We start from the raw sequence: 11,255 nt of genomic DNA on the forward strand, positions 1-11,255 counted from the left end.
GTCGGTCGAGCTTCGATAGGCAGGCGTCGCTACTTCTCGGCAGCAGTACGGTACGCTGCCCTGGAGTACGCAACACAGTTCATGGGCGCATGATTGTCATGGTGCTGAGGCGAAAGATGACCTGAATCACCTGAATATGCCTCTAGCACCATATGCCACTTGAATACAGGTAGAGGAATACTAGCAGGGTGTATGCAGTGTGCAGTAACACATGGCTCCTGACACGAGCTGAAAACGCCATCGACAAGCACAGCCTGGCAGCCTACGTAGCTTAGGCTTTCGTTTCCCTTCACCCCTTCGGTTAATAAATTTGTTACACACCCGCTCGCTAACTGGATCTACAGAGGTAAACAAACCAAAGTTTAGATGTACTCTCCTCCTTCCAGTCTATCGTCATTTCATTTCCTTTACTCCCATACCTCTCGGGCTCTCTCTGACTGTAGTAGTTCACGTGTCGGTAGACAATGCTAGACAGTTACCGTACGACTAGAATCAAGCGACCTTGTTGATGTTACTGAGGTGGTGGCGGGGGAAGGGGGGGGGGGGGGGGGAAGGCGAGCGCGAATATTAGATACATCGAATGCAACTCGAATAGTCTTTCTTGGGTGAGCGCGAATAGTCGAAACAATCGAATAACGAATCGAAAATACTGACTAATTCGACACGGTCGTAAAGGCCCAGATTTTAAGTAATTGAAAGCTTCCCAAGAAATGCAGCTAGATGTCCAGCCTCTGGATCACATCTCCACGTCTGGGTACGTCGTACCACTATAGAGGAATACGTGCCTGTGGTGGTGAATGAGTTGGCGATGTGTAAAATTATTTGGGGATCGGAGATTATTTTGCTGAGAAGAAAGTGCTAGGAACGTATATATACTCAAGGGCTGTGGACAGAAAGCGGGTTTGTACAGAGAAATAGTAGTTGATTGATTGATTGATTGATTGATTGATTGATTGATTGATTGATTGATTTTTAGTGGAAATGATCACAATCTTCGTCGCCGGCTTAGTAATGTGGCATGAAGCCACAAAAATGACACGAGGAAGAGACGATTCTGATCGTCTGGCTTCTTTTGAGTTCAATTATTCTGACCCGCCGTGGTGGCGTGGTGGCTCTGTCGTGGCGGTGCTAAGCCCAAATCCACGGCATCAAATCCCGGCCGCGGCGGCCGCATTTTGATGAGGGCAAAATGCTAAAAACGCCCATGTCCCATGCACTGGTTGTACGTGAAAGAACACTAGGTGATCAAAAATCATCCAGAGGCTCCCACTACGGCGTGCCTCATGCTGATATACCAATTCTGGCACGTAAAACCCCTAGCATTTAAGTAATTTTGTTTTCATTCATCGTGCTATCGCCTACTGTGGTGTAGTTTCAGTGGCGTTACAGTGGACGTTCAGCATAACCGCGAATCGCTTAGGCTGCATGTCTCGCATTCACAGGATGATGCGCACTTTTCTTTTCGCACACGCGACACTTCCGGCAAACAATACATCTAAACGCATTTTTTCCCTGTCCACTGGACCATTTGTCATTCAGAAATGTATATCGACAGCGCGTGTCGAACGAAACAAGCCGACTGCAAAGACTTAATTAGTAATTGATTGCACGAAAGGAGCTGGCTGCGTAACTTAAAGCGGCCGATCGGTCATATCGGCGCCGATATGACTGATCGCAGCCGCTTTATGTTACGCACTCCAGCACCTTTCCGTGCAATCAATTACTAATTACAAAGAAAGTTCGTCGCATAAAGTATAGCGCGAAGAGTTGAACTTAAAAAGCGTGTCATTCGTCAGAACTATTTGTCATTGACCAGGAGCCTTCGCTGATATTATGTTAGCTATCGTAATTGTGTGGCGGTTTTCGACATTCAGCGCCCCAGCCTATTAATAACATGCTTTTCTGCAATTATAAGAGTTAGCAGTTAGTGAAGGAACTATACGTACTTGCCACCTAAGGATATACGTGAATGTCACGCTGACACTCATCAATCACTGACTTTATTTATAAGCCAAAGGCATTGTGAACCTCGCCCTAATTGCTTTCTTTGGATGACTCTGAAAAAATATGGATCCGTGTTCCCCCCCCCCCCCCCCCAGAAAAAATAACGCTCTTGCGCCAAAATTCTTCGTAAGAGAAAAATTCCAGCCAATCGCGCTGCTGGACAGCGGCGGAAGTTTCCAGCCAATTGCGATGTTGGACATATTGTTGGCGAAAGCGGCCGGCCAGCCAATGGCAAGAAAGGCACTTACGAACGAATGGCTCTGTGAATTCAGCTCCCTGAAGATTACTGATTTGTCCTTACTTGAGAGGCGGCAAGGTCGTAGTCCTGTCCGCGAACTCGCCCTGTCGTAGCTGGAACACTTGGATGAATCGACGCGCATTTGGTAAGTATATACATAGTAAGAGACATATACATTTCGCAGTGCCCAGTCAATCTTTTCAAATACCATAGCTTGACAGCGGCAACGTCGCTTAACTGTAATGGTTATGTGCTTGCTGCGGTAGTACGATGTATATATGGCATTGAGAAAATCAGAGTTCGTACGGCCTTTTCACATTCCCGCTGTTGACTCGCAAATGCAGAAGGTAACTTAAGCGCATAACTTTAATAATAATACGAAAGGCGCCCAAGAATAGATAAAACATGAAAAGGCAAATATTCGAGCAAATTGTCATCGCCAACATCGTTACTCAGCAACTTTTCGCAATAAAAGGAGTGTTTTGGGCAGCGAAATGGCGACCTTTCTAAAAAAAAAAAAAAAAAGACGACAGAAAGTTTTACCAACACTGATTTAGCTGCTGTTTCACTGAAGGGCTTAGCTTTCGATAGATGGAAAACGTAGAACACGTTCTCATAAGCTGTCCTTAGTCTCCGCAGAAAAGATGTTCTTTGAGGTCAGTTAATAAAACGCCTCGTCGATAATATATTCATCGGAGAAAAGTTGCTTGTGCCATGAAGCAACCGGTCGCTACCTGCTCCAAAGCTTTAATAACATCATTTAATTAAAGTGTCATCACATGCATGTAGGAACGTTTCGCGTCTCCATCTGTGGATGTGTGTCCTTTCTTTATTTTGTACTGATCGATTCGCTTGGTTGATTGACTTGTAGTGACTTGTATTTAATTCGTGAAACTGCAGAACGTGCCATTTAATTGCTGTTTTTCTTTTAATTGACTGTTTCAGCATGTTCTCGAAATGTAATTCATTAAGCTTTATTCACCTACATTATGACAGTTAATATTATCATCTTTTCGGACAATAAAAAAACTCATTATTCGTGGAGAAACCAGCGCCACAATAGTTGCCAACATCTTCAATTTAATCGAAAGAAATCTCTCATTCATACGACGGCCCTTTCAGTTAGCCAACCTAATTTTTGCTGTACATACGTAACTATATGTGTTAACGGTCCGTTACTGTCACGTTGTGGGGGCATTTACCTCGTCAGGCTATATTTAGTCAGACTTTAGTGAATATAATAATATTTGGGGTTTTACGTGCCAAAACCACTTTCTGATTATGAGGCACGCCGTAGTGGAGGACTCCGGAAATTTTGACCACCTGGGGTTCTTTAACGTGCACCCAAATCTAAGCACACGGGTGTTTTCGCATTTCGCCCCCATCGAAATGCGGCCGCCGTGGCCGGGATTCGATCCCGCGACCTCGTGCTCGGCAGCCCAACACCATAGCCACTGAGCAACCACGGCGGGTCACTTTAGTGAATGGCGCTTCATACCACGTAAAGAAAAATAAATGAAAGGAAATTGAAATTTTGCCAACCAGTGACGAACGAGCTTCTTTCCCAGCGTCCTGTTCTGAACAGATTAATCGTAACATGTCTGGGTATACCGTCGGTCGCGGGTAGATCGTGCGACCAGCGAGGTCATTATCGCCGATTCCGCAATGACCCGATAGCCACGGTGAAACGGCGTTCCGCCCCTTTATTGAGAGCACGACGATGAGCTTCCCGGATCACAGACACGAACTGGTCGTAAGATCCGCGACGAGGACTTGATGCATGGCAGGGCCTGCCTTACAGATACGGGAAAAAGCGGCCGATGTTTTTTTTTTTTGTTTTTTTTTTCGTAGTGGTTCCGGCGTGACGTAATTTATCGCGGAATTATGGAGAACGGCAAGTTAAGCCACCATTGATATCGTCACGCAGAGAAGTCACTGTGAACATCACAGCGGCTGATTTACACGGTATAATGAGGGAGCCAGTAACTGCCAGTGGATGGCCGGTTTTTTTATGTAAGTGTGCATGGAGTCGCGATACACCAACTTTACGAGAAAGCGGAAAAAAAAAAAAGAAAACGCGCTGGCACCGAAGCAGTTTGTCAATATAACGTCTCTTTTCTCACCGTCTTTCACTGTATATATCAAAAAGGGCGCCCCACAATATAGGAGGGCGCATGAATTGCAACTCCCCTTTTGTAAACTACCTCTACCCGCACAACCAATTAACTGAGTGTCAGACAGCTTAATTCCGATGGGTTATAGCGACATCACATATGCGCTCGATGAGGAAGAATGATTCTCTGGTGAGAAGAAGAAGGCGGTAAGGTAGGAACCGGGCTGGACCGCTTCTCTAGACAGGAAACCCGCGTCGTACGTCCGGAACTTTTTCCCCCTTTCCTTCGAGGCGCATAGCGCTGCGGAATCAGCGTCGTGCGCATGCTGCGAGATAATAGTGTTGTCATGCGTTATATATAGTTCCCCAGAAAGAAAAAAAAATTCGGCAGAGACACTTAAAACTCCTTACGGGTGGGAATGCGAAAGCATTATAGTCCCGTTGGTGAAACGTCTCTTTTCTATTCTTTATTTCGCGCGTTCCTTGTCCGCGCAAGCTCTCGCCGGCGTTTTAACTGCGCCTCGGTAAAGCGTTTATCAAGGGAAAGGCAGGGCTTTCAGTCTATAGCACCCTCAGACCACTTCGCCATACTGGGGGGTCTATTTTGTGAGCGCCCACCTAGTAGATGCGTCCATTTTGTCTTCTGCTTAAGAGGCTGGGGAACACGTTCCTCTTTCTGACGCAGCCCAGCGACTCGCAGCTTCAGCAGCAGACGAAATCGACATGTCCACTATATCTGTTGACACTTACACATTACTCCCCCCCACCCCCCCGCCCACCCTTGACAACTTGAGCGCCGGACGTTGGCGTAAATACAACAGTGTTTTTGGCTGTACGTATGTCCCGGTAAAGCCAAATCAACACGCGCCAAGCGTCTCAACGCGCTCGCTTGCCCGCGAGGAGTTCGTAACGGTCGCAGTAAGAAAAAAAAAAGAGTCGCAATAAAAAAGTTCATAACTCGAAGGACTGCTCAGCGGCGTCAATTGGACATCAATGCTTTTTTTTTTTAGTTTTATACACTCATGACGTGGCGCCACCTCCTCCACATTGGCTGCGCCGTCATGTGCTCAACGACGCACGCTCTAGGCCACGCCTTCATAGTCAGCCAGGACCCTGGAGCCGCTGTGACGTCGGGGAAGCGTCCCGCACCCAGGAGGCCCCGGGTTCGATTCCCACCCAGACCGAAATTTTCCAAGCTTTCTTTTCAAAGCCATCGATTTACTTTGCGGGAACCTCCCTGAGAAATCTTATCGTAAATCCGAGCATCTTTGACGTGTTTCTAACTCCTTGCGCCGTCGGCCATTTTTGGTACCATCGCTCGCTGGCGACGCCGACGACTCCGGATTTTCTCTTAATGGAGCACATAACGCTCTCGCATAAAAAAAAAAATGGGTAGTTTCATACGACGGGCGAAACATTAAAAGCGAAAAAAAAAATTACCGACGATTACGTTACTTCCTAATACGAAATTTGAGCGCAGCAAATAAGCTGTTTCACCTTTTCGATAGATTGAGGCAAAGAAATCGAGCAACACATGTATGCGCTATCACAGAATTTTTTTTTTATATTTCCCGTACTCCTGGATCATCTCGACGGCGGCGACGGTAAGCTTCTGCTTCGGCGGCACGCACCTCTAGATTCTGACGGCGACGCCGCTGGGCCTCTGCTCTGGCAGCTCGTTTAGCAGCAGCAGCAGCAGCAGCAGACGGAGGACTTCCATCGGTCGTCTCGCTCATGGCTCAGAAAGAACTGGCAGATAATTTCGCAGTGGCGAATGGCAGCGGCAATTTCGGCTCGGGCGGTGCACATATACAGATCCGCCGCCACCGATCTGGCTCTCTGATTGCCACCGCACAGGGCGAACGGCAGCGGCAATTTCGGCTCGGGCGGTGCACATATACAGATCCGCCGCCACCGATCTGGCTCTCTGATTGCCACCGCACAGGGGTTGCATTGGAGGAGGAGCGAAGAAAGGAATTAAGTTCGAGCCGGCGCTTTGACAACCGGAGACTCGCAGGAAGAGGGGGGAGGGGGGCGGCGTGTACACCCAGCGGCAAACGATGGGGGCAGAAGCGCGCGCAGCAAGCGGACAACACGATAAAGGGAGGAGGGAAGAGATAGCAGCGACTGACTGATGCCGCTGTCGCCGATAGTGAGTCAACCCCAGCTGCGGAGTTGGTTTCAGGGACAACGCCGCCGATGCCGACACAAACAATATGATACCCTCGCTTCCGCAGCGCTAAGAACCAGGTCTAGCCGTGGGAAGGTGGTCACGTATTCGTCGACGTGCCGGGGCCTACGTGAAATAACCGGCGCGTCGGCAACTGAAGAGCACCCTATCCGCCACACAAGAACAGGGGGGGGGGGACCCTTTCCTCCTCTTTCTGCATGGCGGCGACGGTGTTCTATGCAGTCACGTTATCTTGACTCTCTAGCGGCGTCAGCGGCATCCAGCGGTATCAGTCGGTCGCTGCTAGCGCTGGGGGGATGAAAGGGGGGCGGAGCTGGTTACGAGGCCGACGACAACGCCGACGACGACGCGAAACCCAGGAACGGACGCCAAAGAGCTGCGCTCTAAAATAATGTCTAGCTATTGAAGTTGGAAACAGTGCGGCAAGACGAAGGACTGACAAGTGTAGCGGCGCGACTATCGCCTCCACAGCCGGCGAAGAAGAGGAAGAGGGCTCGCGTTCATGTATAGCATATATAGCGCTCTCGACCTGAGCGGCCGCTCCCTAGATCCCGCTGCGCCATGGCTGGCCGGCCTGAATAAACCGTGGCTATGCGGCGGCTACCTCTTCGCTCCGCCTCCCACTACAGAAAGTAGACAACACAAGGCGCTGACTTACATCGTTGTCGTTATTGCAGGGCAAATGTATAAAGCGAGAGCAGCCTCCCACGCATTCGCAGGCTCATCGTGAGTCATCGACGCACATACACCAAAGACACACACACACACACACACACACACACACACACACACACACACACACACACACACACACTTTCTACGAAATCTGCTTGTCGCCAAGTCCGACGTGCGCCCCTTCATGCGCCGTTTGGTCTTGCCGGCTCACCACAGCTTCGCATAGACCCGAGTCTCGGGGTGCGTGAGATCTGCACAATTTTGAAGCGAACGCTCGGAGGCGTATATCTGGCCTTCGTGCAGTAAACGAGTAAAGCAAAGGAAAAAAAAAACAAGAAAGAAATCACGAGCCATTCCACCCTGTGAAGGTGAATGACCAGCGAAGCCGTTTAGCACACGACCCAGAGGTGACAAAGAATATTGAACAACGGTACGAACTCGTTTACAGTGATTTTTATCCACATTCGCGTGGACGATGGGAGCGCCGCCCTGAGGAGCCGGTGGAAACTAGACACGCGTGACGTTTCGACGTCACCGCCAGCACGGGAGAGCGGAAGGGAAGTAGATACACAAGCGCTTGGAACGCCGACAAAGAGAGCGCGGCGCGAACGTAGACATGCCCGACGCGGGTCGAAGTATAGTATTTGTTCTTACCAGCTTAATATTTGATGCAGATTATATTTGGACGCAAGATATTACACTTATTTTTGCAAGATGGCGGAGTTCCTGAAGCCTGCTTCACGTCCGCCGAGGGCCGCAGCCCGGTATTGCACTATCTCCGGAATCGGCGCACGGTTCTTTTTTTTTTTTTTTTGCATACGCAGAACAAAAATGTACGGAACCCTGGCCGTAAACAGGCTTCGCGCAAGCAGCCTATATCGCCTGTCGCCCAGGGGGAGCAGACTACGCCGCTCTGAAGACTACTCGTGCTGATTATTAAAACTTCTTTCTGGGCGAGTTGGTGCATACTTGACATGAAAACTGTTTACAGCGCAAACACATGCAACCACAAAGTATAAGGGACAGGACACAAGCGCTGTTAGTTGACAATCAGCGCTTGTGTCCTGTCCCTTATACTTTGTGGTTGCATGTGTTTGCGCTGTAAACAGTTTTCATGTCTACTCGTGCTGAAGAACGTCGCCTGCGAGGAGAAGGCTAGACCACAATTGTCAAATGCATTCCTGCACATGAAGGAATCCCTGGAAACGAAAAGGCAAACCGGGCCGCGCGCGCTGCAGCTCTATCCGCACCTTTGCATAGACCCATTGTCGTTTCCACTTCCTGGGCCCCTGCCGCCTTTACACACCCGACGTCGCCCCCTATGGATAGGGCCGGGACATGGCACCGCGCACAGTGCTACCGCCGCAACGTTCTCCAGCATTTGGCCAACGCTGAGAAACTATATCGCCGCCCACCCAGCACACTCCCCAGGATAGACGCGGTTCTTCGCCGAGCTCAGACCGGCCAGCTTCTGTCACGAGCAAGGTTGCACCTCATCAACCCGCACTCACACCCGAGCCCTAACTGTCCGGCATGTCCGGCCAGAGGTACGGCCGAACGTCTTCTGTGGAGCTGCTCTGCCTCTGACGCGGTCCGAGAAAGGACGCTACACTCCCTGGGCGGGAACCGACCTGGCACCCTGCCCAGGAGTGGATCGACCCGCCTTTATGGCACATCGGGCCCAAGGACTCACTCCAGCTTTGGCGTGCTTTTCTGGACTTTTTCGGGGAAAAGGAAGGGCCTGGCCGCCTCTCTGCAGAGCCGACTTAGGGACCGCTCCACCTCGAGGAAGAAGAGAGCACCGTTCCCCCTCCCCTATAGATCACCCCTTTTCTGCCGCAAGGCTTCGCCTATTAAACGCAGAATTAAAGGCGTTAAAAAAAAAAAAGCAGCTTCGCCGCAAAACGCAGGCGCTCGGCCGTTGTCATGTCACCGTGGCCATATCGCAGTCGCGATTCCGTTGTCGAGCGGTCTTCGTCGCGCGCTGTCGTCGTGGTCCCGCTGTCATGCCGGGTGCCAAATTACGTTGACAGTAGTTTGCCTCGCCAGCGTCAAGCACCGTTATCGACATCAGCGGCGTGCGGCGGAAGTATTGCTACTGGGTCATTGTTAGTTCGACAATCATATTCACTGGTTCCACTGTAACGATTCTTTAGAATTTTAAGTATAGTTTTCTGTCACAGCGACATAATCAACGGGAAAACGTGTCTAACTCTCATGGTTATATTGCGCACAGTTTTACACAGACGATATTAAGGAAGGACAGGACGTGGACGGACGTAGCGCAACGTCCGTCCACGTCCGGTCCTTCCCTAATATCGTCTCTGTAAAACTGAGCGCAATATAACCATGAACGTTCACCAACTAGCCCCCTTCATTGCTTTTCTAAGTGTCTTTAACTGTTCGTTTTCTACATATAGACGCTTTCGAGGACAAAGAATCTACGTAGTGATACGCTGGTGCGTCAAACGACACCATATTTCATTTTTCCACTTCTTTCCTAACCGCGGTGCGGAATTGGAAGCGCAGAACCTCACTTTCCAGCAGTGCGCAGGTTGTCTTCAAGACATTAGAATAAAAGGTATACCTAGCCTCCGAAGTTCTTGATTAACGGCTTTTGCGCATTAAGGTTGCCCAAGATCTTAGCGATAGCTGAAGGCGAAATTATTACGCACAGTTAGGAAACCTAGGCGGGACGTGTAACATGGCAATTAAGTAGCGCAGACGTTTAACTTGGCTCCAACAGAGACAGTGCATTCGTTTGCGGCGTTCATGCTTACAAACAGAGCGCCCAGAAGACTTCCGGTCAAGCCCACAGTTGCGGCATATGTTACAATAGCCTCTAAACTTATAGGACCCTGCAGCTGGCACCAGTTTTGCTGCAGAGTTGGAACGTTTGACAGGTGAATTATATTGTTAAGTGCAACAAAAAAAGCCCCTACATGAGCTTGATGTTCAGCGCACGTTCCTTATATCTGAAAACACCAAGAATATGTGCGTGGAGTATATTATGCGACAAAATACTTCTTTTTTCTTGGCTAACTGGACTGTCGAAGTTGGTTGACCGGAAGTTCCCTGGGGTCATGAACGCACTGCTGCCACATCGCGGATGCAAATAGTCTATATACGCAACATCATTTTATGTATTCTTTAAATTAGTGTATGTGTAACTGTGTGTTTCTCCGGGTTCGGACATTTGTTTGAAGACGTGTCAAGAATGCAATGATTCGTACTTTGTATGTGTTATCGCCCTGGTGTCACCGTGTAGTCATTGTGTCTCAGTGTTCGCATCGTCTTTTGTGGAAATGAACTCTTTTTTCTAAACTACAGCTCGATAACACGTTATCTTGCAGTCATCGCATGCGCGCGAATCGATACGTGAGATTGTTGTATGTGGGCTTAATTACGGGTGAATAAATTTTTATCAAACACTCTGCCGCGCTAGAGAAAGTGAGAGTACCTGCTTAACTCTCGTCGAAACGTCGGATTGAGCGACGTGCGTTTTTCCGACCACTGTTCGTCACTTCAAGCCTGCGTGTTTTTTATTTATTTATTTAAATACTCTCAATGCCATTGCGGCGTTACAGAGAGGAGTGGTTATACATGTTCAAAATGGCATTCTTGAATGTTGTATGCTCAGGGTTGCTGGCGATGGAGACAGGGAGGTTATTCCATTCCGATGATGTCTTCGTCACGTAGGAATGGAAGTACACGTTGGTCTGGCAGAACGGCACTTGAACTTTGAAGTTATGGTCGACGCTGGATGACAGGTACGTAACAAGGTGGCGAGAAAAATGTGCGTTTCGGTTCCGGATTAGTAAAGATTTTATGAAAGAGACATAGGCGGGCTTGCTTCCTTCTTATAGAAAGGTTAGGAAGGTCCAGGGAACTCTCTATTGAAGTAATACTGGCGGTGCGAGAATAATTAGCAACAATGAACCGATCTGAACGATATTGGATGCCACCCTGAGAACTTCTGCGCACGTTTGGAGAACGAACTTTATCCACGCAAACTCGTACTTCCCATCGTTTTC

At 49.1% G+C, this 11,255-nt stretch overlaps 1 pseudogene; it reads left to right on the forward strand.

Annotated features, from left to right (window-relative positions):
* Positions 1-7,837: 7,837 nt before the first annotated feature.
* On the forward strand, positions 7,838-8,019 carry LOC142558697 (U2 spliceosomal RNA; annotated as a pseudogene).
* The last annotated feature ends 3,236 nt before the right edge of the window (positions 8,020-11,255 follow it).

Source organism: Dermacentor variabilis, chromosome 9, assembly GCF_050947875.1.
Source record: "Dermacentor variabilis isolate Ectoservices chromosome 9, ASM5094787v1, whole genome shotgun sequence".
NCBI lineage: Eukaryota > Metazoa > Arthropoda > Arachnida > Ixodida > Ixodidae > Dermacentor > Dermacentor variabilis.